At 42.3% G+C, this 27,141-nt stretch overlaps 1 long non-coding RNA gene across 1 annotated transcript; it reads left to right on the top strand.

Moving 5' to 3' along the window:
* Positions 1-1,620: 1,620 nt before the first annotated feature.
* LOC141092213 (uncharacterized) lies at positions 1,621-18,996 on the top strand. Its single transcript, XR_012232707.1, has 3 exons — positions 1,621-1,673; positions 18,672-18,747; positions 18,935-18,996. It is a non-coding gene; the product is annotated as an uncharacterized lncRNA (long non-coding RNA).
* The last annotated feature ends 8,145 nt before the right edge of the window (positions 18,997-27,141 follow it).

Genomic DNA, 27,141 nt, shown 5'->3' with positions numbered 1-27,141 from the left:
AATATAAAACCCCTGTAATCATTATGCTTCTGTGCACTCACTGTGCTAAATAGAAACACATGCTAAGGTCTGTCAGCCTTCTTGTTGATGGTATCCATGTAAAGATAATTTGTTTCTAAAATGTGAAATTTAATATAAAATTACTGTATCAGCATTATAATAAAGAAGATATAAAATCCCTTTAGAATAGAAACATCCTACCATTTCTTGGTCTGGCTCAGGCTTTAACCCTAAGGGTATGTGCACACGCTGCGGATTCTGCTGCGTTTCCGCAGCGTTTTTGGCTCTGCAGAAACGCTGCAGATTCTGCTGCATTGTACAGTACCTTTATTTCCTATGGAAATAAAAAAAAGCTGTGCACATGCTGCGGATTTTTCCGCGCGGTTTTGCTGCGGTTTACAATCCGCAGCATGTCAATTGTTTGGTGCAGAAACGCTGCGGTTTTACACCTCATCCATTATGAGGTGTAAAACCGCAGGGCAAAACCGCGGAAAAAACGCAGATAATCCGCAGATAAACCGCAGAAATACCGCAGCACTTTGTCCTGCGGATTTCCTGCGGTTTTCTCTACAAAATCCGCAGAGACTAAAAACTACGTGTGCACATAGCCTTAGATATTGACATTTAGTGGAATGATGCGATTTCATTTACATTTACCTTGATTTATTATAATGATGGCCGGACTATTCACAACAAGCACTTTTTACCTTTTGTGTTCCCTCTATTTCCATGTAGATTGTAAGCTTGCGAGCAGGATACTCACGCCTCCTGTAGCTGGTGAGCTGTGCATTACTTTGTGATGTCATTATTGTCTGTATATGTCCACCAAACTGTAAAGTGCTGCAGAATATGTTGGTGCTATAGGAATAAAATAATGATCATTATAATTATTATTAAGATTCTAATTTCTGTATTTGAGTTCAGCATTTTTCACTTTGTATGAGCTGAAAGGACTATCAACAGGAAACAGAATAATCAACCTGTCTTCATTCAGGAAGTGAAGAAAAATCTACTAAAATTATTATTATTATTTATTTATATAGCGCCATTGATTCCTTGGTGCTGTACATGAGAAGGGGTTACATACAAATTACAGATATCACTTACAGTAAACAAACTAACAATGACAGACTGATACAGAGGGGCGAGGACCCTGCCCTTTCGGGCTTACATGCTAAAATGATCAAGAGAGTCAGACTTAAAGGATAAACATGACAGGGTGCCGCTCTGTGATTGTTTACTTCCATTCTCTATGCCTGGTACTTTAATAATTTAAATAATTTAATCATAAAACTCTTTGGAAATATTTTTACCACTTTTAATTATATGGAACCTTCAATATTTGCAATAATTTTTAAGGGGTGTTTTATGAATCTGAAAGTTGCCAAGAAATCCTTTGTTGTAAGAGTCTTAAAGGAACCCTAAATACCAAGATCCAGTTCTTAATGAAATATGCGCTTGCACACGTGGACTTCCCACCATTGGGCTTGTAAAAAATCTTCACAGCTCTGTTCAGAGGTGTGAGGTTGTAACTAATGCCCTAAAGGGCTGCACCTGAGGAGACCCCAAGCTTTACCATGTAACCCCACAAAGTTAAACTTCCTTTTTTAGAAAATGAGGCTGAGTCAACACTCACACCTGTGCCTGTCCCAGATGGAGCAGAAAATTTTAGGGTAAAGCAAAGCACAAAAATAATCTGTTTCCATGTACATTTTAGTATTTCAAAAAGGGGTCCATGAATTTAAAATCAATGGCTTATTCTTAGGAAAGGTTATCAAGATCTAATCGGTGGAGGTGCGACAAGCGGCACCCCTTCTGATCAGTTGTTCCTGATGTTGGCAGCGGACGGAACTGCTCAGTTGTGGAGCTACACAGCTCCATAATAGTGGCCGTGGCTGGGTACTGCACATCCGCCCCCTATTGATTTGAAGAATGGCAGATGTGCAGTACCTAACTGCTGCCACTATAAAGTCAACGGCGCTGTGCTGTGGAGCTCCGTAGCTGAGCAGTCCCAGTCGAAACTGGGAACAGCTGATCAGCGGGGTGCTGGGTGTCACACCACTACCAATCAGACCTTGATAACCTATCCTAATGATAGGCCATCAGTGTTAAAGGTGTGAACAAACCCTTTAATATTTAAGGCTGATAGTTCCATACTTTTGATACAGAGCTTCAAATCCTCTCATAGTTTGATAAAATTTTGTGTGTGTGTAACCACCACTGGGGGGGAGCATGTTCTATGCTGATGTATTTTTTATTTCAAGCTCCACCTAGTGGTGGCTGCAGGCTGAAAGATTTTTAACTATTTTTATAAAGGGGATGCTACTGTATCAGAAAAATGGCCCAAAAATATACTAAGAAACTAATTAGAGCAGAATTTTAGACAGGGTATGTGCACACGTTGCGGATTCTGCTGCGGATTTGTCTAAATCCGCAGGTAAAATGACCTGCGTTTTACCTGCAGATTTAGTGCAGATGTCCTGCGGATTTTCTGCAGATTTTGTGCGGATTTCCCCTGCGTTTTTACACCTGCAGATTTCTATAATGGAGCAGGTGTAAAAATGCTGTGGATTCCGCACAAAGAATTGACATGCTGCGGATTCAAATCTGCAGCATGTGCACAGCGGTTTTTTGTTTTGCATTGAAAATAATGGGTACTGTACACCGCAGGAGAATCTGCTGCGGATCCGCAGGGCCAAATCCGCCGCAGAATCCGCACCGTGTGCACTGTGCACATACCTTTAAAAGTCCAATTGTTTATAGTGTGAACGTCTATTCACCCCCAAATATTTAGGTGGGTACTAAATCTCATTAAATAGACCAGTCTGGCATATAGTCTTAGTTATAGGCAGTGCTGATGTGATAATTATGAAAATTAGCTCTATTTAAGAAGAAAGAAAAGTCTCTCATACGAGTTACCTGGTTTAAATCGTTTTCTTATTTTTGGAGGTTAAGGATATTGGATACTGTGAAACACTGGGTAAATATCCACATCAACTTTTTGCCCAGATGTGGGTCAATCTTCTATTTTCTAAAACCCATTTACTAATATGACATCTCAGTGGTTACAGAGTTTTTTGATGTAAAGATCCAAAGAAACAAGATTCCTAATTATTGGTATAATAACTACAGTGGCAACTATTTAGATTGAATTTTTTTGGGATGACCATATTATAATATAAGAATAAACTAAAATCTTTAATTTTTTTCCCCAAACTTCATACATATTTTCTTCCATGTACTTGGAAACTATTTTTTTTCCAGGGGAAATCCAACTTCTAAGGCCTTTGAAGGGCATTATTTGCCAGCTACTTGGTATGTGTCCATCCTGGAAGGAGTGAGTTTGTGGGTGCCTGATCTTGTCACTGATTTTAGACAGAAATCTGACTGTTGTATTGAAGTTTGAACATGTGATATCATTTGTTTCATCAGTGTGGGACTTGGTATTCAACGCTGCCATTCATCACACAAAAAAACGTTGAAAAGGTCCCTTGTTTTGTGTATCCACTTTTTTTCTTTGTGAGGGAAGTCATTCAGGACACTGTTGGCTGAGACCATGGATTATTTCCAAAAGAATGATGCTATCTATGTTTGGAAGAGCAGAAACAAAATCCACCGCTGCACTTGCTTCTACAATCTGCAAGTTATTGTGAACCATTTTGGGTTGGAGGGACATTTAAAGGGGAACTCCCCTTGGTCAGTAAAATAGTAACGGTTAATAGAGGGCTGTTTCAGAGAGTAGAGAGTCACTACAGAAGGCTTTGCTTTCTCTGGAGGACGCAACACATTATGTTTCATTTATGAGTATTATAGGTAAATTTAACACTTGTTGCCAAATTTTTTCGGACGTGATAAATGCTATCCTAGCTGCCAAAAACCACGTGATCAGTAGGGATGAGCGGACTCGTGGATGTTACTCTTCGACTGAACTTTAGTCCAAACAAGTTTGGTTCGAGTACCAGAACTGTCCCTGAACTTGAACCTGAACACCATAGAAATCAATGGTGACCCGAACTTTGGTGCTGAAAAATCTCTCTCTCTCATTATCGAACTACCGAACTGTATAGACTTCCAGAAAAAGTTTGTGTTTGGAATTCAGCACCCGCCACTAGGTATCCAGTATGAACCCTGAAAGTTATCTCAAGTGATCAGCTTATTTTGGGGGGACAACTAACCAAATTGAATTATCAAAAGCAGAGCAGAACCTCCTTAATGTTGGAATTCCCTTGAACTTGGAAGAGGATTTTCCTGGGCCTCACTCTGAATTTCTGCACTAAAAATTGGGAAAGAGTTGTAAAAAATGTGCCAAGTTCTCCTGTCTTAGGATAAGGACAATGTGTTAATGTGATGGCATAAAGCAGAAATAATAAGAGACAAATGGAAAATAACTTATCCATGATTCTTCCTCCACCTTCACACAGTATCAAAACTTCATTTTTTTTATGCCCCAAACCAATGAAAAAAGTAGAAAAATAAAAGTGTCCTCATGTCTTATCTAGTGAAGGATGATTCACTGGGGAAATCCCTCTAATATTTGCTCCTTATATGTGCAATGATAGTAGAATGATATATACATTTTTTGGAAAAGATTCTGTATAACTTGTATTTTATTTCTTGAATTTCCTGTTATTGATATGCATAAGAGTCCAGTGGGCGGTCCTACTAGTGATTGACAGCTGTCTCTGCATGCAGTCATGCAAGGAAGACTGTAAATCACTAGTAGGACCGTGCACTGGACTCATGCATACAAAAACCAGGGATTTCAATAAATAAAATACAACTTTTACTGCAAATTTTCCCACAAAAATCTATATTGATGTGATCCGCTCCTCCTGCTCTATAACATCCATCCCTGCAAATCAGAAACCATTTACAACATGACAGGATCACTTTCCGGCTATATTCACACAATGCGTTAATGATTTTTTTTGATGAGATGCTCTGAAAGTGCTGGAAAAACAAGGTGAAAAAAAAATGCATTTGGAATGCACTGTGTGAACACGGACTAAAAGTTAACCCCCTCACTACCAAGGGTGGTTTGCACGTTAACTCCCAGGCCAATTTTTACAATTCTGACCACTGTCCATTTATGAGGCCATAACTCTGGAATGCTTCCATGGATCCAGGTGATTCTGACATGGTTTTCTCGTGACATATTGTACTTCATGTTAGTGGTAAAATTTAATTCATGTAACTTGCCTTTATTTATGAAAAAAACGGAAATTTGCCAAAAATTTTGAAAATTTCGCAATTTTCCAACTTTGAATTTTTATGCCCTTACATCACAGAGATATGGCACACAAAAAACTTAATAAGTAACATTTCCCACATGTTTACTTTACATCAGCACAATTTTGGAACCAAAATTTTTCTTTGTTAGGAAGTTATAAGGGTTAAAAGTTGACCAGCGATTTCTCATTTTTGCAACACCATTTTATTTTTACGGACCACATCACATTTGAAGTCACTTTGAAGGATCTATATGATAGAAAATACCCAAAAGTGACACCATTCTAAAAACTGCACCCCTTAAGGTGCTCAAAACCACATTCAAGGAGTTTATTAACCCTTCAGGTGCTTCACAGGAATTTTTTGAATATTTAAAAAAAAATGAACATTTAACTTTTTTTCACAAAAAAAATATTTCAGGTTCAATTTTTTTTATTTTACCAAGGGTAACAGGAGAAATTGGACTGCAAAAATTATTGTGCAATTTGTCCTGAGTACGCTGATACCTGATATGTGGGGGGGAACCACTGTTTCGGCGCATGGCAGAGCTCAAAAGGAAAGGAGCGCCGTTTGACTTTTACAATGCAAAATTGGCTGGAATTCAGATCGGACGCCATGTCACGTTTGGAGAGCCCCTGATGTACCTAAACAGTGGAAACCCCCGACAAGTGACCCCATTTTGGAAACTAGACCCCCCAAGGAACTTATCTAGATATGTGGTGAGAACTTTGAACCCACAAGGGCTTCACAGAAGTTTATAGCGTACAGCGGTACAATTAATAAATCATATTTTTTCCACAAAATGATCTTTTCACCCCCAATTTTTATTTTCCCAAGGGTAACAGGACCCTAAAAGTTGTTGTACAATTTGTCCTGAGTACGCTGATACCCCATGTGTGGGTGTAAACGATTATTTGGGCGCATGGCAGAGCTCGGAAGGGAAGCAGCGCCATTTGACTTTTTTTGGCTGGAATTGAGATCGGACACCATGTCGCGTTTGGAATGCCCCTAATGTGCCTAAACAGTGGAAACCCCCCACAAATGACACCATTTTGGAAACTAGACCTCCAAGGAACTTATCTAGATGTGTGGTGAGAACTTTGAACCCCCAAATGCTTCACAGAAGTTTATAACGCCCAGGCGTGAAAATAAAAAAAATCATATTTTTTTTCCACAAAAATGATATTTTTGCCCCCAATGTTTTATTTTCCTAAGGGCAACAGGAGAAATAGGACCCCAAAAGTTGTTTTGCAAATTGTCCTGAGTAGGCTGATACCCCATATGAGGGGGTAAAACACTGTTTGGGCGCATGGCAGAGCTTGGAAGGGAAGGAGCACCATTTGACTTTTTCAACGCAGAATTGGCTGGAATTGAGATCAGACGCCATGTTGCGTTTGGAGAGCCCCTGATGTGCGCAAATAGTGGAAACCCCCAATTCTAACTCCAACCCTAACCCCAACACACCCCTAACCCTAGCCCTACCCATAGCCCTACCCCTAATGGGAAAATGGAAATAAATACATTTTTTAAATTTTATTATTTTTCCCTAACAAAGGGGGTGATAACGGGGGGTTTGATTTACAATTTATGGCGGTATTTATATTTGGCAGCTGTCACACGCTAAAAGACGCTTTTTATTGTAAAAATAGTTTTTGCATCACCACATATTGAGAGCTATAATTTTTCCATATTTTGACCCACCGAGTCATGTGAGATCTTATTTTTTGCGGGACGAGTTGACGCTTTTATTGGTACCATGTTCGGGCATGTGACATTTTTTGATCGCTTTTAATTTCATTTTTTGGGACGCAGAATTTACAAAAACCAGCGTTTCATGAATTTCTTTTGGGTGGTGCGTTTACGCCGTTCCGCATGCGGTAAAATTGATAAAGTGGTTTTATTCTTCGGGTCAGTACGATTACAGCAATACCTCATTTATGTGTTTTCTTATGTTTTGGCGCTTTTATGCAATGAAAACAATTTTATATAAAAAATAATTATTTTTGCATCGCTTTATTCTGCGAGCTATAACTTTTTTATTTTTTCGCTGATGATGCTGTATGATGGCTCGTTTCTTGCGGGACAAGATGACGTTTTCAGCGGTACCATGGATATTTATATGCGTCTTTTTGATCGCGCGTTATTGCACTTTTTGTTCGGCGGTATGATAATAAATCATTATTTTTTGCTTCGTTTTTTATTTTTTAAGGGGTACGCTTAACACCTTCACTACCAAGGGTGGTTTGCACGTTAACTCCCGGGCCAATTTTTACAATTCTGACCACTGTACCTTTATGAGGTCATAACTCTGGAACGCTTCCATGGATCCCGGTGATTCTGACACTGTTTTCTCGTGACATATTGCACTTCATGTTAGTGGTAAAATTGCATTCAAATAACTTGCGTTTATTTGTGAAAAAAATGGAAATTTGGCGAAAATTTTGAAAATTTCGCAATTTTCCAACTTTGAATTTTTATGCCCTTAAATCACAGCGATACGGCACACAAAAAACTTAATACATAACATTTCCCACATGTTTACTTTACATCAGCACAATTTTGGAACCAAAATTTTTTTTTGTTAGGAAGTTATAAGGGTTAAAAATTGACCAGCGATTTCTCATTTTTGCAACACCATTTTATTTTTAGGGACCACTTCACATTTGAAGCCACTTTGAGGGGTCTATATGATAGAAAATACCCAAAAGTGACACCATTCTAAAAACTGCACCCCTTAAGGTGCTTAAAACCACATTCAAGAAGTTTATTAACCCTTTAGGTGCGTCACAGGAATTTTTTGAATATTAAAAAAAAATGAACAGTTAACTTTTTTTCACAAAAAAAATACTTCAGGTTCAATTGTCTTTATTTTACCAAGGGTAACAGGAGAAATTGGACTGCAAAAGTTATTGTGCAATTTGTCCTGAGTACGCTGATACCTGATATGTGGGGGGGAACCACTGTTTCGGCGCATGGCAGACCTCAGTAGGGAAGGAGCGCCGTTTGACTTTTTCAATGCAAAATTGGCTGGAATTCAGATCGGACGCCATGTCGCGTTTGGAGAGCCCCTGATGTACCTAAACAGTGGAAACCCCCCAAGTGACCCCATTTTGGAAACTAGACCCCCCAAGGAACTTATCTAGATATGTGGTGAGAACTTTGAACCCACAAGGGCTTCACAGAAGTTTATAACGTACAGCGGTACAATTAAAAAATCATATTTTTTCCAAAAAAATGATCTTTTCACCCCCAATTTTTATTTTTCCAAGGGTAACAGGACCCTAAAAGTTATTGTGCAATTTATCCTGAGTGCGCTGATACCCCACATGTGGGTGTAAACCACTATTTGGGCGCATGGCAGAGCTCGGAAGGGAAGCAGCGCCATTTGACGTTTTTGGCTGGAATTGAGATCGGACACCATGTCGCGTTAGGAAAGCCCCTGATGTACCAAAACAGTAGAAACCCCCCACAAATGACACCATTTTGGAAACTAGACCCCCCAAGGAACTTATCTAGATGTGTGGTGAGCACTTTGAACCCCCCAGTGCTTCACTGAAGTTTATAACGTCTGGGCGTGAAAATAAAAAAATCGTATTTTTTCCACAAACATCATCTTTTAGTCCCCATTTTTTTATTTTCCCAAGGGTAACAGGAGAAATTGGACCCCAAAAGTTGTTGTCCAATTTGTCCTGAGTACGCTGACACCCCATATTTGGGAGAAAACTACTGTATGGGGACACGTCGGGGCTCGGAAGGGAAGTAGTGACGTTTTGGAATGCAGACTTTGATGGAATGGTCTGTGGGTGTCATGTTGCCTGTGGAGAGCCCCTAATGTACCTAAACAGTGGAAACCCCCCCACATATGATCCCATTTTGGAAACTAGACCCCCTGAGGAACTTATCTAGATGTGTGGTGAGCACTTTGAACCCCCAAGGGCTTCACAGAAGTTTATAATGCCCAGGCATGAAAATAAAAAAATCGTATTTTTTCCACAAACATGATCAATTAGTCCCCAATTTTTTTATTTTCCCAAGGGTAACAGGAGAAATTGGACCCCAAAAGTTGTTGTCCAATTTGTCCTGAGTACGCTGATACCTCATATGTGGGAGAAAACTACTGTATGGGCACACGTCGGGGCTCGGAAGGGAAGTAGTGACGTTTTGGAATGCAGACTTTGATGGATTGGTCTGCGGGTGTCATGTGCGTTTGGAGAGCCACTGATATACCTAAACAGTGGAAACCCCCACAAGTGACCCCATTTTGGAAACTAGACCCCCTAATGAACTTATCTAGATGTGTGGTGAGCACTTTGAACCCCCAGTGCTTCACAGAAGTTTATAACGACCGGGCGTGAAAATAAAAATATCGTATTTTTTCAACAAACATCATCTTTTAGTCCCCATTTTTTTTTTATTTTCCCAAGGGTAACAGGAGAAATTGGACCCCAAAAGTTGTTGTCCAATTTGTCCTAAGTACGCTGATACCTTATATGTGGGAGAAAACTACTGTTTGGGCACACGTCGGGGCTCGGAAGGGAAGTAGTGACGTTTTGGAATGCAGACTTTGATGGATTGGTCTGCGGGTGTCATGTGCGTTTGGAGAGCCCCTGATGTACCTAAACTATTGAAACTCTCCACAAGTGTCCCCATTTTGGAAACTAGACCCCCCACGGAGCTTATCTAGATGTGTGGAGAGCACTTTGAACCCCCAAGTGCTTCACAGAAGTTTATAACGCCTGGGCGTGAAAATAAAAAAAATATTTTTTTCCGCAAAATTATATTTTTGCCCCCAATTTTTTATTTTCCTAAGGGTAACAGGAGAAATTGGACCCCAAAAGTTGTTTTGTAATTTGTCCTGAGTAGGCTGATACCCTACATGTGGGGGTAAAACACTGTTTGGGCGCATGGCAGAGCTTGGAAGGGAAGGAGCACCATTTGACTTTTTCAACGCAGAATTGGCTGGAATTGAGATCAGACGCCATGTTGCCTTTGGAGAGCACCTGATGTGCCCAAACAGTGGAAACCCCCCAATTATAACTCCAACCCTAACCTCAACACACCCCTAACCCTAATCTGAGCCCTAGCCCTAACCCTAGCCCTAACCCTAGCCCTAACCCTAACCCTAGCCCTAACCCTAACCCTAGCGGGAAAATGGAAATAAATACATTTTCTTTTAGTTTTATTATTTTTCCCTAACTAAGGGGGTGATAACGGGGGGTTTGATTTACTATTTATGGCTTTTTTTATGTTTGGCAGCTGTCGCACGCTAAAAGACGCTTTTTATTGTAAAAATAGTTTTTGCATCACCACATATTGTGAGCTATAATTTTTCCGTATTTTGACCCACCGAGTCATGTGAGGTCTTATTTTTTGCGGGACGAGTTGACGTTTTTATTGGTACCATTTTCGGGCACGTGACATTTTTTGATCGCTTTTTATTCTGATTTTTGGGACGCAGAATGAACAAAAACCAGCGTTTCATGAATTTCTTTTGGGGGGTGCGTTTACACCGTTCCACGTGCGGTAAAATTGATAAAGCATTTTTATTCTTTGGGTCAGTACGGTTACAGAGATACCTCATTTAGGTCTTTTTTTATGTTTTGTCGGTTTTTTGCAATGAAAACAATTTTATATAAAAATTAATTATTTTTGCATCGCTTTATTCTGCGAGCTATAACTTTTTTATTTTTTTGCGGATGATGCTGTATGGCGGCTCGTTTTTTGCGGGATAAGATGACGTTTTCAGCGGTACCATGGATATTTATATGCATGTTTTTGATCGCGCGTTATTGCACTTTTTGTTCGGTGGTATGATAATAAATCATTATTTTTTGCTTCGTTTTTTATTTTTATTTTTTAAGGGGTTTGCTAAAGGGGTTAACTAATGGGACAGTTTTATAGGGCAGGTCATTACGGACGCGGCGATACCAAATATGTGTACTTTTATTGTTTTTGGTTTTTTTTATTTTGAAAAAATGGATTTATTGGGGAATATTTTTTTTTTTTTTTTACTAATTTATTTAGCGATTTTTCTTTAATTATTTTTAACACTTCTTTTTTTTTTTTTTTTTTTTACTTTATTACCTTGTCCCAGGTGGGACATCACTGTCCTGTGACAGATCGCTGATCTGTCACATCACAGATCACTGTGACAGATCAGCGATCTGTCACAGGCACTGCTGCAGACTTCCTCATGCCTGCGCTTTGCAGGCAGTGAGGAAGTCAGCTCCCTGCAGGCCCCCGTCGCCATCTTGGATCGGGGGCCTGTAGGGAAAGAGCCCCCCGCAGCAGCGCTGCACATTGCGCTGCCGTGGGGGGCTCAGGGAAGCACGGAGGGAGCCCCCTCCCTGCCGATGCTTCCCTTTAACCCCCGGTACACCGCGATCGCGTTTGATCGCGGTGTGCAAGGGGTTAACGTGTCGGGGGCGGTCCGTGACCGCCCCTGACACATTGTGCCGGGTGTCAGCTATGATAATTAGCTGACACCCGGCCGCGATCACCACGTGGACGCCGCTGATCACTGGGACGTAATATTCCGTCCATGGTAGTTAGGTCCAGGGTCACATGGACGGAATATTACGACCTTTGTAGGTAAGGGGTTAAGGGGTTAACTAATGGGACAGTTTTATAGAGCGTTACGGATGCAGCGATACCAAATATGTGTACTTTTATTGTTTTTATTGTTTTTTGTTTTTTTTATTTCCAAAAAATGAATTTATTGGGGAATATTTTTTTTTTCTTTTAATTTATTTAGCGATGGTTTTTTAAATTATTTGTACACTTTTTTTTTTACTTTATTACAATATCCCAGGGGGACATAACTGTCATGTGACAGATCGCTGTGACAGATCAGTGATCTGTCACAGGCACTGCTGCAGGCTTCCTCATGCCTGCGCTCTGCGGGCAGTGAGGAAGCCAGCTTCCTGCAGGCCCCCGGAGGTCCCTGCCGCCATATTTTATCCGGGGACCTGCAGGAAAGGAGCCCTCCGCAGCAGCGCTGCAAATAGCGCTGCCGTGGGGGGCTCAGGGAAGCACGGAGGGATCCCCCTCCCTGCCGATGCTTCCCTTTAACCCCCGGTACACCGCGATTATGTTTGATCGCGGTGTACAAGGGGGTTAACGTGTCGGGGGCGGTCCGTGACCGCCCCTGACACATTGTGCCAGGTGTCAGCTATGATAATTAGCTGACACCCGGCCGCGATAAGCAGCGCACACCACGTAATATTTCGTCCATGGTAATTAGGGCCCAGGGCACATGGACGGAATATTACGTCCAATGAAGGAAAGGGGTTAAGGTTTGATTTATTTACAACTAATATTCAACACTTTGGCCGCATTACATGAAGCTGAGAATATAATTCAGCAGCTTTCCCCATCCCCCATAACAGAGGGTGATAGCTGCCTTTAAAGGGGTTGTCCACCTTTGGGAATATTGTTTCTTTTTTTACTTAATTACATGTATTTTAACTAAAAAAAAAAAAATCATTTTTGTGCAATAAGTTTAATTAATTTTTAGCCTAAATACGTGCATTTATGTAAAAATAATAATAATCTCCAAAGGTGGACAACCTATTTAAACTGACAGAGGACTGGTGACAACGGATACAACTGCAGCAAACTCTCAGCCTTGTGATGGGTCAGGTTCCTATTCACTGACAGCATGCAGAGAGATGGAAAATAGACAGGATTTGAAGCACAAAGTATAGATATACAAAGCATTTACAAACAGGGTGGGCTGCCAATAGCAGCCCCCTGTAGTAGGTACAGGATAATGGAGGAATAGCTTTCTTACACTGGAGATGCTGGCGGTGGTTTCTGGTGGTAGAAGTCTTCCGTGTACACTGGCAATTTCACTTCAGAATGTCGGGCCATAACCTGCGTCCTCGCAGCCAGGTACCACATGACAATTTTTGGCTTGTACAGTAGGTGTTGATCTTTTGACGTAAGATAACACCTGGTTATATGGAGCCTTCACATCTTTGAACAAAAGTTATTGCAATGGGTTCAAATGGCCATCCACCATCATATCACATCACAATGCACCATGTTGGACTCTCACACAACACATTTGTGTCATTACACATTGTGTCATTTCTGAGGTAAAAGGAAAGCTGAGTTCTGATTGGATTAAATGAAAGCTGAGTTCTGATTGGTTGTTGTGGTACAGGGAAAGCCAAGTTCTGATTGGCTTTCATAGCATTTTACCCCAGCAACCATTTTGCGCACAGCTTTCTTTTATCCAATCAGAACTCAGCCTTCCTTTTACCCAATGAGAACTCTGTTTTCATTTTACCTCAGAAATGACTGAGGCCTTCGTCTCCTTCCTGTCAGTTGGGTGTTTCTCAAAGGAGGGCGGTCATGTTGTTATGATGCATTGTGATGTGATATAATGGTGGACGGCCATTTGGACCCATTACAATAAGTTATGTTCAAATTAGCATGGGCTCCATGTAAACAACTATTACCTCACTTCACACGCTCTGCACCAACACCCACAAAACGAGACATAATGCGTCTGGTGACAGGCTACAGGGAAATGGATTGTCATCAGATACTCTGAGGTGAAAATGTGGGCAGAGCAAAAGGCATGGACTTCCACCACCCGAAACCACCGCCAGCAACTCCAGGGATGGTAAGAACGTCATTCCTCCATTGTCCTGTACAGGTATGGACTGGGGATGAAATTCAGCCCTGGCATTTGAAATCACAAAGGCCCATGTTGTTCCCGTCCCCAAGAATGAGATGGGATATATTACTAATATTACCCTGGATTGGAGGAAAGGAAGATTTACAACAAGCTCTGTCATAACTCTTAACAGTATGGGGGTCTTAAGAACACCGATTCTGTTTAAAACGTAGCAGACAGGGCAGCCCACAACCAGACAGGCCCTTCTGGCAATTGCCAGAATTGCCATATGACCAGTCCAGCCCTGGTCCTGTACCAACCACAGAGGACCCTTTTTGCGAATGCACTGTACATCCATACTATGGGTTTCAAATCCTGTCCGTTTTCCATCTCTCTGCTTGCTGTCAGTAAATGGGAACCTGATACATCACAAGGCTGAGAAACTTGCTGCAGTTGTATCTGCTGTCACCAAAGTTACTCATTTTTAACCCCTTTCTGACATCCATCATACTTGTATGCTGAAATGTTGGCAGCAGGTGTATAGAGCTGCGGTCGCCGGCTGTGGTATAGAGCCAGTACCTGCTTCATACAGTAGTGATAGGAGCTAGCTCAGATCGCTGTTGTTTAACCACTCAAATGCAGCTGTCACTTTTTAACATCTTTGACATCTAAAGGCATCATCTACCTTTTGTGGACAAACTTTTATTTTTTTTTAACTTAAATACATGTAGTTAGGGTTTAAAAATAATTTTGTAATTAGGTTTCATTAAAAGTGTTGTACTGTTTGGCTTTTACAGGCTCTTAGTTTATCTGAACATTAAATTTTGATGTTGTCTATGGTGAGAAAGTTATAATGACTTCACTGGTACATTCTCAGTTAACTGATTCAGCAGCCAACAATTGATGATGTAGTACTTGACACTATAGAAGAAAGGCAAACAGTGCAAAGTTTTTATTGAAACCCAATTGCAAAAATGATTTTTAGCCCCAAATATACTGTATGCATTCAAATAAAAAATGAAAATTATCCCCAAAGGTGGACAAACTCTTTAAATGGTGCAAAAACAGTGGGGAGTTGACTCTGGGCAAGCAGTCCTAATGGGTTGCCATGGTAGCATGGCACCCACTGAAGGTCCCCATTGTTGCCATCTTTGTACTTCTATAAAGGATATATTCAATTCCAATATACTTGTATACTTTTTTTTTAATCACTTTTACTATATTCTGAAGTCCTGCAGTAAATAGTACAAGTGATTAAACGATCGCAGATTCAAATCGCCTAGGAAAAGTAAAAAAAAAAAAAAATCAAAGAGGTTGTTCACTACTTTATCATTGATGACCTATCCTATCCTTTTGATAGGTCATCAATGTCTGATTGGTCGGCTTTGGCGGTGGCAGCTGCCGTCTGTAAATGGTCAATAAAAGAGCTGCTTAGTCTTCTGATAGTGGCCGCGGCTGGCTACTTCACTTCTGCCTCCGATTGTTTTGAACAGCTGGCCTGCGGGGGTGCCGGGTGTTGGACCCCGACCATCAGGCATTGATGACCTCTCTAAACCCCTTCCCAACATGCGCTGTACATGTTATGCTCTGCAGGAGCTGCGATCCCGCAAAGAGCAGTACAGGTACGGTGGCACAATCGTGCAGCCTCACACTGAGCGCCACGCCAATTGTGTGCGGGTGTCAGCTCTGTGTGAGAGCTGACACCCCGCAGCAACATCCACGATCGGTGCTAGCACCAATCGCTGGCATTTAACCCATCTGATGCTGCTGTCAGTAGTGACAACGGCATAGATAAGCACCACACAGGTGATCGCGTTGTCCTGATGGTCTCCATGGAGACCCCCGGCTCCAAGATGGCCACAGAATTCTTCAGGGAAGGTGGCTTCCCAGTGCCTGCAGAGAGCAGGACCTGAGACGCCTCCTTCCCTGCCTAGTAGCAAAAAGGGGAGCAGCATCCGTTCCAGGTGAAGAAGTAGCTTTATTTGCCAATCAAAGATACAACGTTTTGACCAAAGATGTCTTTATCAAGTATAACAAATGGCAAAAGGAGCGACCATATATAGTGTGGATAAACCAATCACCATCATAGGAACGCCCCTCAATCACAAAGCATACATAACATTTACAAACAAAACATCAAGTGCATATAAAACCAATATAGTGTCCAAAATACAATATGCAATCGCACACATCTGAGAAATCACATTGTTTCAAAACAGCAAATAAATGCAAACAAGGTAGGATAATGCGGATTGGTGAGATATCACCATAACAACGACTATGCCATGTGTTGATTGGGAGATCGCTTTATGTCCTTTGTTTACATTTATTTGCTGTTTTGAAACAATGTGATTGGAGCGCGCATTCCATCTAGTTCGTGTGCTGTTGGGTGTTTCTTTTTTTCATTCGCCTCCTTCCCTGCCTGTCAGTCGTTGCTCCGATGTTCTGCAGTGCAGATACAGTGCAGAGTATCAGATCAGCGATCTGACTCCATACAGTGATGTCGCAGGATGGGACAATGTAAAAAAGTTAAAAAAAATATTAAAAAGTGTTAAAATATTTTTTACAAAATCCCCAAATGAAGAAAAAAGGAATCAAATATTGTTCCCAAAAATACATTTAATTTATTTATATAAATAAAAAAATAAATAAAAGTACATATATTTGGCATCGCTGCGTCCGTAATGACCCGCTCTATAAAATTGTCCCACTAGTTAAACCCTTTAGTAAACACCGTAAAAAATAAATTAAAAATGAGGCAAAAAACAATGCTTTATCATCATACTACCGAACAAACAGTGCAATAAAACACAATAAAAAGACGAATGTAGCTAAAAATGGTACCGCTGAAAACGTCATCTTGTCCTGCAAAAAACAAGCCATCATACAGCTCCATCAGCCAAAAAATACAAAAGTTATAACTTTTAGAATAAAGTGATGCAAAATAATTATTCTTTCTATAAATAGTTTTTATTTTGTAAAAGCGTCAAAACATAAAAATACTATATAAATTGGGTATCGCTGTAATCATACTGACCTGAGGAATAAAGCTGCCTTACCAATTTTACTACAAGCGGAACGGTATAAAAAAACCCTCAAAAATTCAATTCCTGAATTGTTGTTTTTGTTCATTCTGTTTCCCAAAAATCAGAATATAAAGCGAACAAAAAATGTCATGTGCCCGAATAAAAACGTCAGCTCGTTCCGCAAGAAAACATAGCTCTCAAAATGTGGTGATGCAAAAACTAGTTTTCACAATAAAAAGTGTCTTTTAGTGTGACAGTAGCCAAACATAAAAACCTGATATAAATCTGGTATTGCTGTAATCGCACTGTCCTGAAGAATAAATTTGCCTAATCACTTATACCGCATGAGAAACGGCATAAAAAAATAAAACCAATTCTTCACATGCTGTTGATTTTTTCATTCTGCCTCCCAAAGATCACAGTAAGGCTTGGAGCACATTTATCCTGCACTCTGTGCTGAGCACTTAAAACCGAGGGTTTCCGTGTAAATCTATGAAATACGTGATTCAGATGGAACCTCTGGCGGAAGATTCCCTATAATGAGGCAGATGGAGGCAATGTGAACCGGCGGTGCCCGTACTTTTAGGATTCCATAAAAGTGCCATTGGCCACAGTTTTGTGCACGTCTGAAAAGAAGGACACCACTGAACAGAGGCCAGTAACTCTGCTGCCTCATTATAGTACAATAGAATACAATTGTGGTACATATGGTAGGTAAAGAAATAAACTTACATACTGAGATAATACTCACACATCAGATCTATACCATGGAAATATATTGGACATGAAAGGACAACTGCACTTCATGCAGAAAAAGCCAATACATACGCAGTCAAGAATTCCAATAAAAACACAATTTTATTCAAGATTATATAATACAGAATTGCATGGAAACAAGGGGGAGGGAAATACCACATGCACAGATTGGCAAGATAAAAGCCGTATAGAGCACAAGAGTACACACAGGGCCAGGATAGCCCACCAACATAGGATCACATAGATCAAGTCTATATATATAATCAAAAAGAATGTACAGCCGGTAATTCCAGCAGAGGATGATATATAACATAGAATAGAGAGCAAGTGCTCAGATAAGAGACAGTTAATGTGACATATAGACATGAGCAATCATGCAGCTATTGCTGGTGTTAAGATGCTACATACAGGGGCCTTAGGCATATAGCCTTAACTGGCACTAAATAATCATACAGCTATTACTGATATTTAGACGCTACATGCAGGGGCCTTAGGTATAAAGCCTTACCTGGGTGTTAAACAATCGTACAGCTATTGCTGGATTTCAAACGCTACATGAAGGGGCCTTAGGCATATAGCCTTACCTGAGCGCTGTATGTAGGAGTGCTGACGGCCAACCCCGACGCGCGTTTCGGAGCGCTCTGCTCCTTCCTCAGGGAGCGTGGTTAAGGGGCGCATTGTAAGAGTCTATATAGTGCGCGGACCGGAAGTCCCTTGAACGCGTCCGCTGTCAATCAAACCTAGACCATTGATTCAGCTCAGGAAGAGATACGTAAAGGGTGTCCTGTGGATAAAATTCAGCTGTTTGAAACGGAACTGGATAAAACTATGGATGTGTTAGTTAAAAAGATCCAGAATAATCAGTTGATTAAATTCAATAGAGACCTGAAAGACTACCAGGTCAAGAAGGTTTATCTGTGGAGAAGTGCAAATAGCTCAAATCTACATCGGACACCTTCAAATATCTCGGTTGCCTCTTTGAGTGGGCAATCAGATGCATTGCAGACTTCAGCCTCTTCTTTTGGGTCTCACAGATTACGTGATCATTCCATCCACCCATACAAGAGACGGCTGATAAATCTATCTGATGCCAACCGGAGAGATAATAAGGTGATAAATTTGAGCAACCATATCCTCACAGAGGTGGACCTTTCTTTACTGGGTAGGGGTCTATCTTTTTCACCCACGTCTAATTTTGACACCTTTACTGCGGTCAAGGATCTTAATTTGTTTGCTAGATCGTTGTTGTTCAAAAGACATTTTTATAATAATGATCTCCAACATCTCTTTCCTTTAGAGGAGGAACAAGAAGCACTAAGAATCCTGGGAGAACTGACGATTGAACATGATGGTGAGGGAGGTAAGATTGCCCTGTCTATTCGTCCAAGATCATCTAAGTTCCCCCCATTTTCATCTTGTCCTAGTATTGACATGTTTGTGCGGGTGGTGGCTGATGAATTTAAGAAAATCCCGAGATTTGGCAGGAATGACAATTTAACTAAAAGTGAGAGGGTAAGGTTACATTACCTTCAAAATTTACAGATGTTGTGCTGAAGCCGGCTGACAAAGGTGGCAATGTAGTGGTCTGGCCTATACAGATGTATGAGAGGGAGACATTTTGGCAACTTAACAACTCTGTTTGCTATAGAAAGCTTACATACAATCCCCTCTCGGCTTTTACTGTCAAATTGGATTTGATTCTTGATAAGGCCATGGCAAACGGCATTGTCTCCAAACAGCTGGTTTCAGCACTTACAGTTAAAGAACCAATTAAATCTACACTTTATCTCCTGCCTAAAATCCATAAAGACATCAGATCGCCACCCGGCAGACCTATCATTTCCGGATGGGGGAACTTCCTCGAGAATGTCAACAAATGGATTGACCACAATCTTCAACCGTTAGTATCCAGTCTTCCTTCCTTCCTCAAGGACACACGAGACCTATTGCGGAAGGTCGATGGACTCTGCATAGAGAGTGATACTCTTTAGCCTCAGTTGATGTTGACTCCCTTTACACCAGTATTAAACATCAAGACGGAATGAGAGCTGTTTGCTTTTTTCTTGATTCCACCACCATTCCCATTGGTTTGAGGGACCTCATCCTGGAGCTTCTGGAGTTCACTCTCACGCACAACTTTTGTGTTTAAGGGGTCTTTCTACCTACAGCTACAGGGGACTGCCATGGGTGCGGCCTTTGCGCCATCCTATGCCAACCTCTTCCTGGGGCTGTGGGAGAGGGACCTCTTCCTGTCAGACAAACAGGGGTCGATTGAGCGTGTACAGTCATGGACATGCTACATCGACGATATCTTTTTTGTCTGGCAGGGCAGCTCCACCGACCTTCAGCAATTCATATCAGTATTGAACAGCAACGATCTTAACATTCGACTTACCTTGGTCTGGGATTCAGTAAAGATCAGTTTCCTTGATGTTTCTATTAAGAGAGATCTGGATGGGATCATCCAGACTGATATCTTTCGTAAGGAAACTGCTACAAACACTTTACTACATGCCTCCTCATGCCATCCGCGCCATCTCATCAAGGCCATCCCTGTGGATCAATTTTTGTGGCTACGCTGTATTTTTTCAACCAATATGGATTTTGAAATTAGGGCCAAAGAACTACAAACACGGTTTTTGGCATGTGGATATAGTAGGCGGTGTCTCAAAAAAGCCTACCAGCGTGCTAAACACTCGGTCCGAAATGACCTACTATATGGGAACTCTTTAGTTCAAAGATCTAAAAGGCATGATATGGTGAGGTTTATTACCTCATTTCATTCTCAGCATGAGATGATGCGGAGGGCATTGGTGAAGGCTTGGACAATTCTTATGGTTGATCCAATACTAGCTAAACTTCTCCAGGACTACCCTTCCATCACTTTCATATGGGCTAAAAACCTAAGAGATCAGTTGGGTCACTAGTCATTATGAAAGCCAATCTTTACCTACTTTTTTGGATAATATTCCAGCCAGGTAGGGGTGTATACCATGCGGTAGATGTGTTGCCTGCCCAAATATTGAACGTTGTACCTCATTTACCAACTTCGATGGCACAAAGTCTTATACTAATAGACAACGCATATCGTGTACCACTCGGTATATGATATACCATGCCACATGTCCTTGTGGACTGATTTATGTGGGGATGACAACACGCCAGTTGAAGTTTCGAGCGAGGGAACACGTTCTGGGCATACAGGCCGCATCTACCTGCACTGATATCTCTACACTTAAGACCCTGCCCAGACATTTTAGGGAATTGCATCAATGTGATGCTACACAACTTAAGATTCGTGGTATTGATACCCTTAATATTAATATTAGGGGAGGGAAATTGTCTGGCCGTTTAGCCCAACTCGAAACCAGATGGATCTGGGTTTTAGGTACTATGCATCCAAATGGGCTGAATGAAAACATTTCTTATGCCCCATTTTTATAGTCCCCGAGTGCTTTGTACTTGCATGTGCAGTGTGGCTTTGTTATTTTAACTTTTTTCTTATTTTATTCATTTTTCCTATCTTTTAGCACCATTATTATGCCTTGATTGTTGATTCGTTCAATCCGTGGCTATCGTGGAGATCTCTGAAGAGCGATGGATGTCTGTGTTTGCTGGACATTTCATATATCTCTATATATACAACACGCAGCTATTTATGATTGTTTGATATTTATTGTGATCTTGCCAAGCATATACTCTCTTTATATACATTAATTATTTTTGACATAAATATTGACATTGTTTATATCTAATAATATGCTGTTATTTACCTTTTTGAAGAGAGATATAGATATATATATATATATTGTGGGGAATAGATAGCTCAGCTGGGATCTTTGCTTTGGCACAAGCGTGTGGCTATGAAGTCACTTCAGCAGACTAGCAAGTTCCACATGAATATGGACACGGCATATTTATTGTGCACACTTGTTATTCAATGTTACACATGCCAAACATGAAATAAAACATCTAAGGCCGTCTGGCCACTAACTAACAGTAGCAGGCTAACTACAAAATAAACCTATATAACAGCAAACAAGTCCATGTAATCTTACTGTGTCAGCTCCCAGCTCAGCAGACCAGAGATAGACTGAGAGATCCCAGCTCCTCCTGATTATATCAGCTGGACCAGTCAGGAAACCAAAACCTGGATTGAATAAGTGGAGGGGGAACTACCAGTCCTTTCCATGCTGATCACTAAGGAAACCAGGACTGGATTACAGTGAAATAAACTGACTTCATCATCAGTACAGGGAGACATATGAAATGAAACGGGGAGAAATATACCTGTTTTCTAGTACCTCTCCCCTTGGCACCTCACACACCCCCCTCCTCTGTTCGAGCCCGTGGGGTCGGACATGACGAGTCATCAAGCAGTGCGTTCTAGACAACGCATCTGCATTTCTGTGCGCTGTGCCCGCCCTGTGCTCAACGGAAAATGTAAACCCTTGTAATGCTAAGAACCAGCGTGTCACCCGCGCATTGCCTTCTTTTGCCCGGGACATCCACGTTAGGGGCGAATGGTCCGTCACTAGTCTAACCTGGCGACCTAGTAAATAATAGCGCAAGGTGCACAGGGCCCATTTCACAGCCAGGGCTTCCCGCTCAACTACACTGTAGTTCTTTTCTGGTCTCGTAAGCTTTCTGCTTAGATAGGCCACTGGGTGTTCCTCGCCATTTGCTTCTTGAGACAAAACCACGCCGAGGCCCACCCCAGAGGCGTCCGTTTGGACAATAAACTCCCGTTTAAAGTCTGGTGCAACCAACACTGGTTGGTCACAGAGGACTGTTTTCAATCGCTGAAAGGCCTCCTCTGCTTCTGCGTTCCACTTTATTGTGACAAATTTCGACTCCTTAGTAAGATCTGTGAGAGGAGCTGCGATGGTCGCAAAATGTTTGATGAACCGCCTATAATAACCAACGATCCCTAAAAAAGCTCCAACCTGTTTTTTGGTTACTGGTCGTGGCCAATTTTGAATAGCGTCCACTTTATTGGCTTGAGGCTTCACGACGCCTCTCCCTATGCTATATCCCAGATAGCGAGCCTCTTCCAATCCCAACGTACATTTCTTGGGATTGGCAGTCAACCCAGCTGTTTTTAGGGAGTCTAAGACGGCTTGTACTTTTGACAAATGCGTGTCCCAGTCATCGCTAAAGATAATGATGTCGTCCAAGTACGCGGATGCATACTGGCCATGGGGTTTTAGGACAATACCATTAGACGTTGGAAGGTGGCTGCGGCACCAGCAAACCCAAATGGCATATCTCGGTACTGGAATAATCCCTGGGGCATAACAAAGGCAGTTTTCTCTTTGGCTGATTCCGTGAGGGGAATCTGACAATAACCTTTTGTTAAGTCAGTAGTGGATATGTACCTGGCCGAACCCAGTCTCTCTACCAGTTCATCGACTCTTGGCATCGGTAGGCATCGAATTTCGATACTTCATTTACTTTCCGAAAATCGTTACAAAATCGGATAGTCCCATCGGGTTTGGGCACCAGTATGATAGGGCTAGCCCAATCACTCCGGGACTCCTCAATGACCCCGAGCTCTAACATCTTCTTCACTTCCTGGGCAATGGCTTGTCTCCGAGCCTCCGGAATTCGATATGGTTTTAGCCGTACCCGCGCCTGTGGATCAGTAACAATGTCATGTTTAATTAGGTGAGTCCGGCCAGGAAGTTCCGAGAAAATATCTGCGTTCCTCTGTATGAACTCCCTGGTCTCTCGTTTTTGGCTTTTGGATAGCGTGTCTGCAATACCCACTTCTGGCGGAGCTACCTGGGGGTCCTTTACCTTAGAAGGTGGTGCCCCTCGAGGCCCATCCTCAAGGGCAGCTCCTGCCACCAGACTCTCCCTGTCCCGCCAGGCCTTAAGCAAGTTTATGTGGTATATTTGTTCGGGCTTTCTCTTGTCTGGTTTGGTGTATCTTAGAATTTACTTCACCTATTCGTTCCAGCACTTCGTATGGTCCCTGCCATTTCGCAAGAAATTTATTCTCTACGGTAGGCACCAATACCAACACCCTGTCTCCGGGTTGAAAGACTCGTGTTTTTGCCGCTCGGTTGTATACCGTGCTTTGGGCATGTTGTGCGCGCTCTAAACACTCTTTAACTATTGGCATAACTGCTGCAATTCGGTCCTGCATAAGTGTTATGTGTTCAATTACACTGCGATAAGGAGTCACCTCTTGTTCCCAAGTCTCCTTGGCAATATCTAACAGGCCTCTAGGACACCGCCCATAAACCAACTCAAAAGGTGAAAAGCCTGTGGAGGATTGGGGTACCTCACGTATAGCGAACAGGAGGTATGGTAGTAGGGCATCCCAATCTCTCCCGTCCTTATCCACCACCCTTTTCAACATTCCCTTTAAGGTTTTGTTAAAGCGCTCCACCAAACCGTCAGTCTGAGGGTGATATACTGAGGTACGCAAATGGGAGATTTTTAGTAGTTTACATAAATCCTTAAGTATACGAGACATAAAGGGGGTCCCTTGATCCGTAAGTATCTCTTTCGGAATGCCGGTGCGGGAAAACATATTAACCAGCTCCTTTGAAATTGATTTCGCATTGGCATTCCGCAAGGGCACTGCTTCGGGATAACGCGTGGCGTAATCCAATCCTACCAAAATGTACTGATGACCCCTGGCAGATTTAACTAATGGACCGACTATATCCATTGCTATCCTCTCGAAGGGCACCTCTATTATTGGCAAGGGCACTAAGGGGCTTCTAAAATGTGACATAGGTGCGGTCAATTGACACGTAGGACATGACCGACAGTACTGGGTCACGTCTCCCACTAGACCCGGCCAAAAGAAACATTGCAGAATACGGTGTTTTGTCTTTTCTACCACCAGGTGTCCTCCCAAGGGATGTTTATGTGCCAACTCCAAAACTACCTGGCGAAAGGACTTAGGTACCACTAGCTGTTCTACCACCACCCCTCGCACCTTGTCTAAGTGATACAACATATCCTGCTGCACCGCCACGTGTGGGAACTCGTTTTGAGCCCCTGGGTACAATGGTCTTCCCTCGGAGACCTTTATGTTTTCCCATGCCCTTGCTAGAGTAGGATCCTGGTGCTGAGCGGTCCCGAACTTACCACGGGCCACCTCAAGATCAGGCATTTCTAAAACATCCTCTAGCTGGTCTGCCTCGCCTGCATACACAGCCAGAGGAGAGTCCGCAGATTCTAGTACTTCCTCTGAGATGGGTTCTCCGTCGTCTTGCTGCAATGGTTCAGGGGCTAGCTCTGGAGTACCGTCTTCAACTAGAGGGTTCACGCCACTTTTGAAGTTCCACAAGTCCCAAAATAAGGGAAAGTCTCTCCCCAGGATTACACTGTGTCCCATAGACTTTATGACTGCCGCCTGATGTCTTTTGGTCCCTACTGGCGTGGCAAGAGTAACCCAGGCAGTGGGGTAGTTCTTAGTATCCCCATGGATGCAACTAATGCCCACGGTTAAGTTCGTTAGGGCGCTAGAGTCCACCAAACTGGCATGTACCAAAGTTACTTGACTGCCGGAATCCAAGACGGCATTTACACTATAACCGTCAACCTCGACGTGGCACACGTGTTGTTCATTTCCCGTGAGGGTCTCCGCCACACAGACTGACTGCACATATAACGAAAGACGCCTCATACATTGGGCAGTTAGCTGCTACATGGCCAAGCCCGCGACATCGCCAACATTGTATAGGCCCTTGTCTCTTCGATGGAGATCCCAGACGAGGTCTGCTGGCTTGATGTGAGCCCGTACCACCTCCATAGTCCTTTGTAGGTCTGTTACCCTTCATTGTGACGTTCTCTTCTTTTGAAGATGAAGTAGGTTTTGCAGGACTCTCCAGCGATTTCTTGGGGAGCCAGTGGGGTGCTAACGTCCCTTGGAGTAGGCTTTCAGAAGCATTGTAGCGTTCGACCATATTCACCAACTGGTCAGCGGTAGTTGGGTCACCCTCTCCAACCCATTTCTGGATCTTAGCGGGTAAGGACCGCAGGTACTTGTCTAGAACAACACGCTCCACCATCTGTGCGGACGTCAAAGCCTCTGGTTGCAGCCATTTTTTTACTAGATGGATGAGATCATGCATTTGTGAGCGGGCTGGCTGATGCTCCACAAAATTCCATAAATGCACCCTCTGTGCGCGTACATACGTGTTTACTCCCAGCCTTGCCAGGATATCGCCTTTGAGTTTGATATAGTCCATAGCATCCGCTCCACTCAGATCATAATAGGCCTTTTGTGGATCTCCGCTCAGAAATGGAGCAACTACCTCAGCCCATCTGTCCAGTGGTAAGTGCTCACGTTCTGCAATACGTTCAAACACGGTGAGGTATGCTTCCACATCATCGTCTGGGGTCATTTTAAGCAAAGTCTTCTGTACGGCTTTCTGCGGACTAGCAGCGCTTTGTACACGGTCTCCCTCATCTCGGGGTTGCCGAACCAAGGCCTGTTTTATTGCCTCCAACTGCTCTTGCTGCATCTGGTGTTGCTGCTCCAGAGCCTTCTGGAAGCAAGTATTAGTCTGCTGCTGTTGCACATTTGCTTGCAATAACTGCTTCACTAGTTCCTCCATATTACTGGACTCTTGGCTCTTCAAAAGCGCAGAAGCTTTCAGCCAGGACATACACAGCGTTTTCTCTGCAGTCACAGTCCAGCAGCCACAAGTTCCCGCATTCGAAACATCATTTGTGGGGAATAGATAGCTCAGCTGGGATCTTTGCTTTGGCACAAGCGTGTGGCTATGAAGTCACTTCAGCAGACTAGCAAGTTCCACATGAATATGGACACGGCATATTTATTGTGCACACTTGTTATTCAATGTTACACATGCCAAACATGAAATAAAACATCTAAGGCCGTCTGGCCACTAACTAACAGTAGCAGGCTAACTACAAAATAAACCTATATAACAGCAAACAAGTCCATGTAATCTTACTGTGTCAGCTCCCAGCTCAGCAGACCAGAGATAGACTGAGAGATCCCAGCTCCTCCTGATTATATCAGCTGGACCAGTCAGGAAACCAAAACCTGGATTGAATAAGTGGAGGGGGAACTACCAGTCCTTTCCATGATGATCACTAAGGAAACCAGGACTGGATTACAGTGAAATAAACTGGCTTCATCATCAGTACAGGGAGACATATGAAATGAAACGGGGAGAAATATACCTGTTTTCTAGTACCTCACCCCTTGGCACCTCACAATATGTATAGACATATATATGCATGTATATACTGTTTGATATTGATCACTAAATATGTCTATTCCACTCCTATGAGTACTAAACTGGGTGTCCCATTTGTCTTTTTATTCAAGTGTAATTCCATGTATTTCATGTTTACATTTCTATTAGCTGCTCTGTCTTGCACCTTGTATGCACCTCTTTGTTTATGTATGGAGCTATTGTCCTGTTTTTGGGTTCTTATTCGTTATTTCCCTTATCTGTTTTCCCTTCCACATGCCCTTCCTTAATATGGCCGCGTGTGCAACCTTTG

Source organism: Dendrobates tinctorius, unplaced genomic scaffold (genome assembly GCF_039654945.1).
Source record: "Dendrobates tinctorius isolate UK_male_01 unplaced genomic scaffold, ASM3965494v1 ptg000058l, whole genome shotgun sequence".
Classification (NCBI taxonomy): Eukaryota; Metazoa; Chordata; class Amphibia; order Anura; family Dendrobatidae; genus Dendrobates; species Dendrobates tinctorius.
This window is presented reverse-complemented; position numbering and strand designations above follow the sequence as displayed.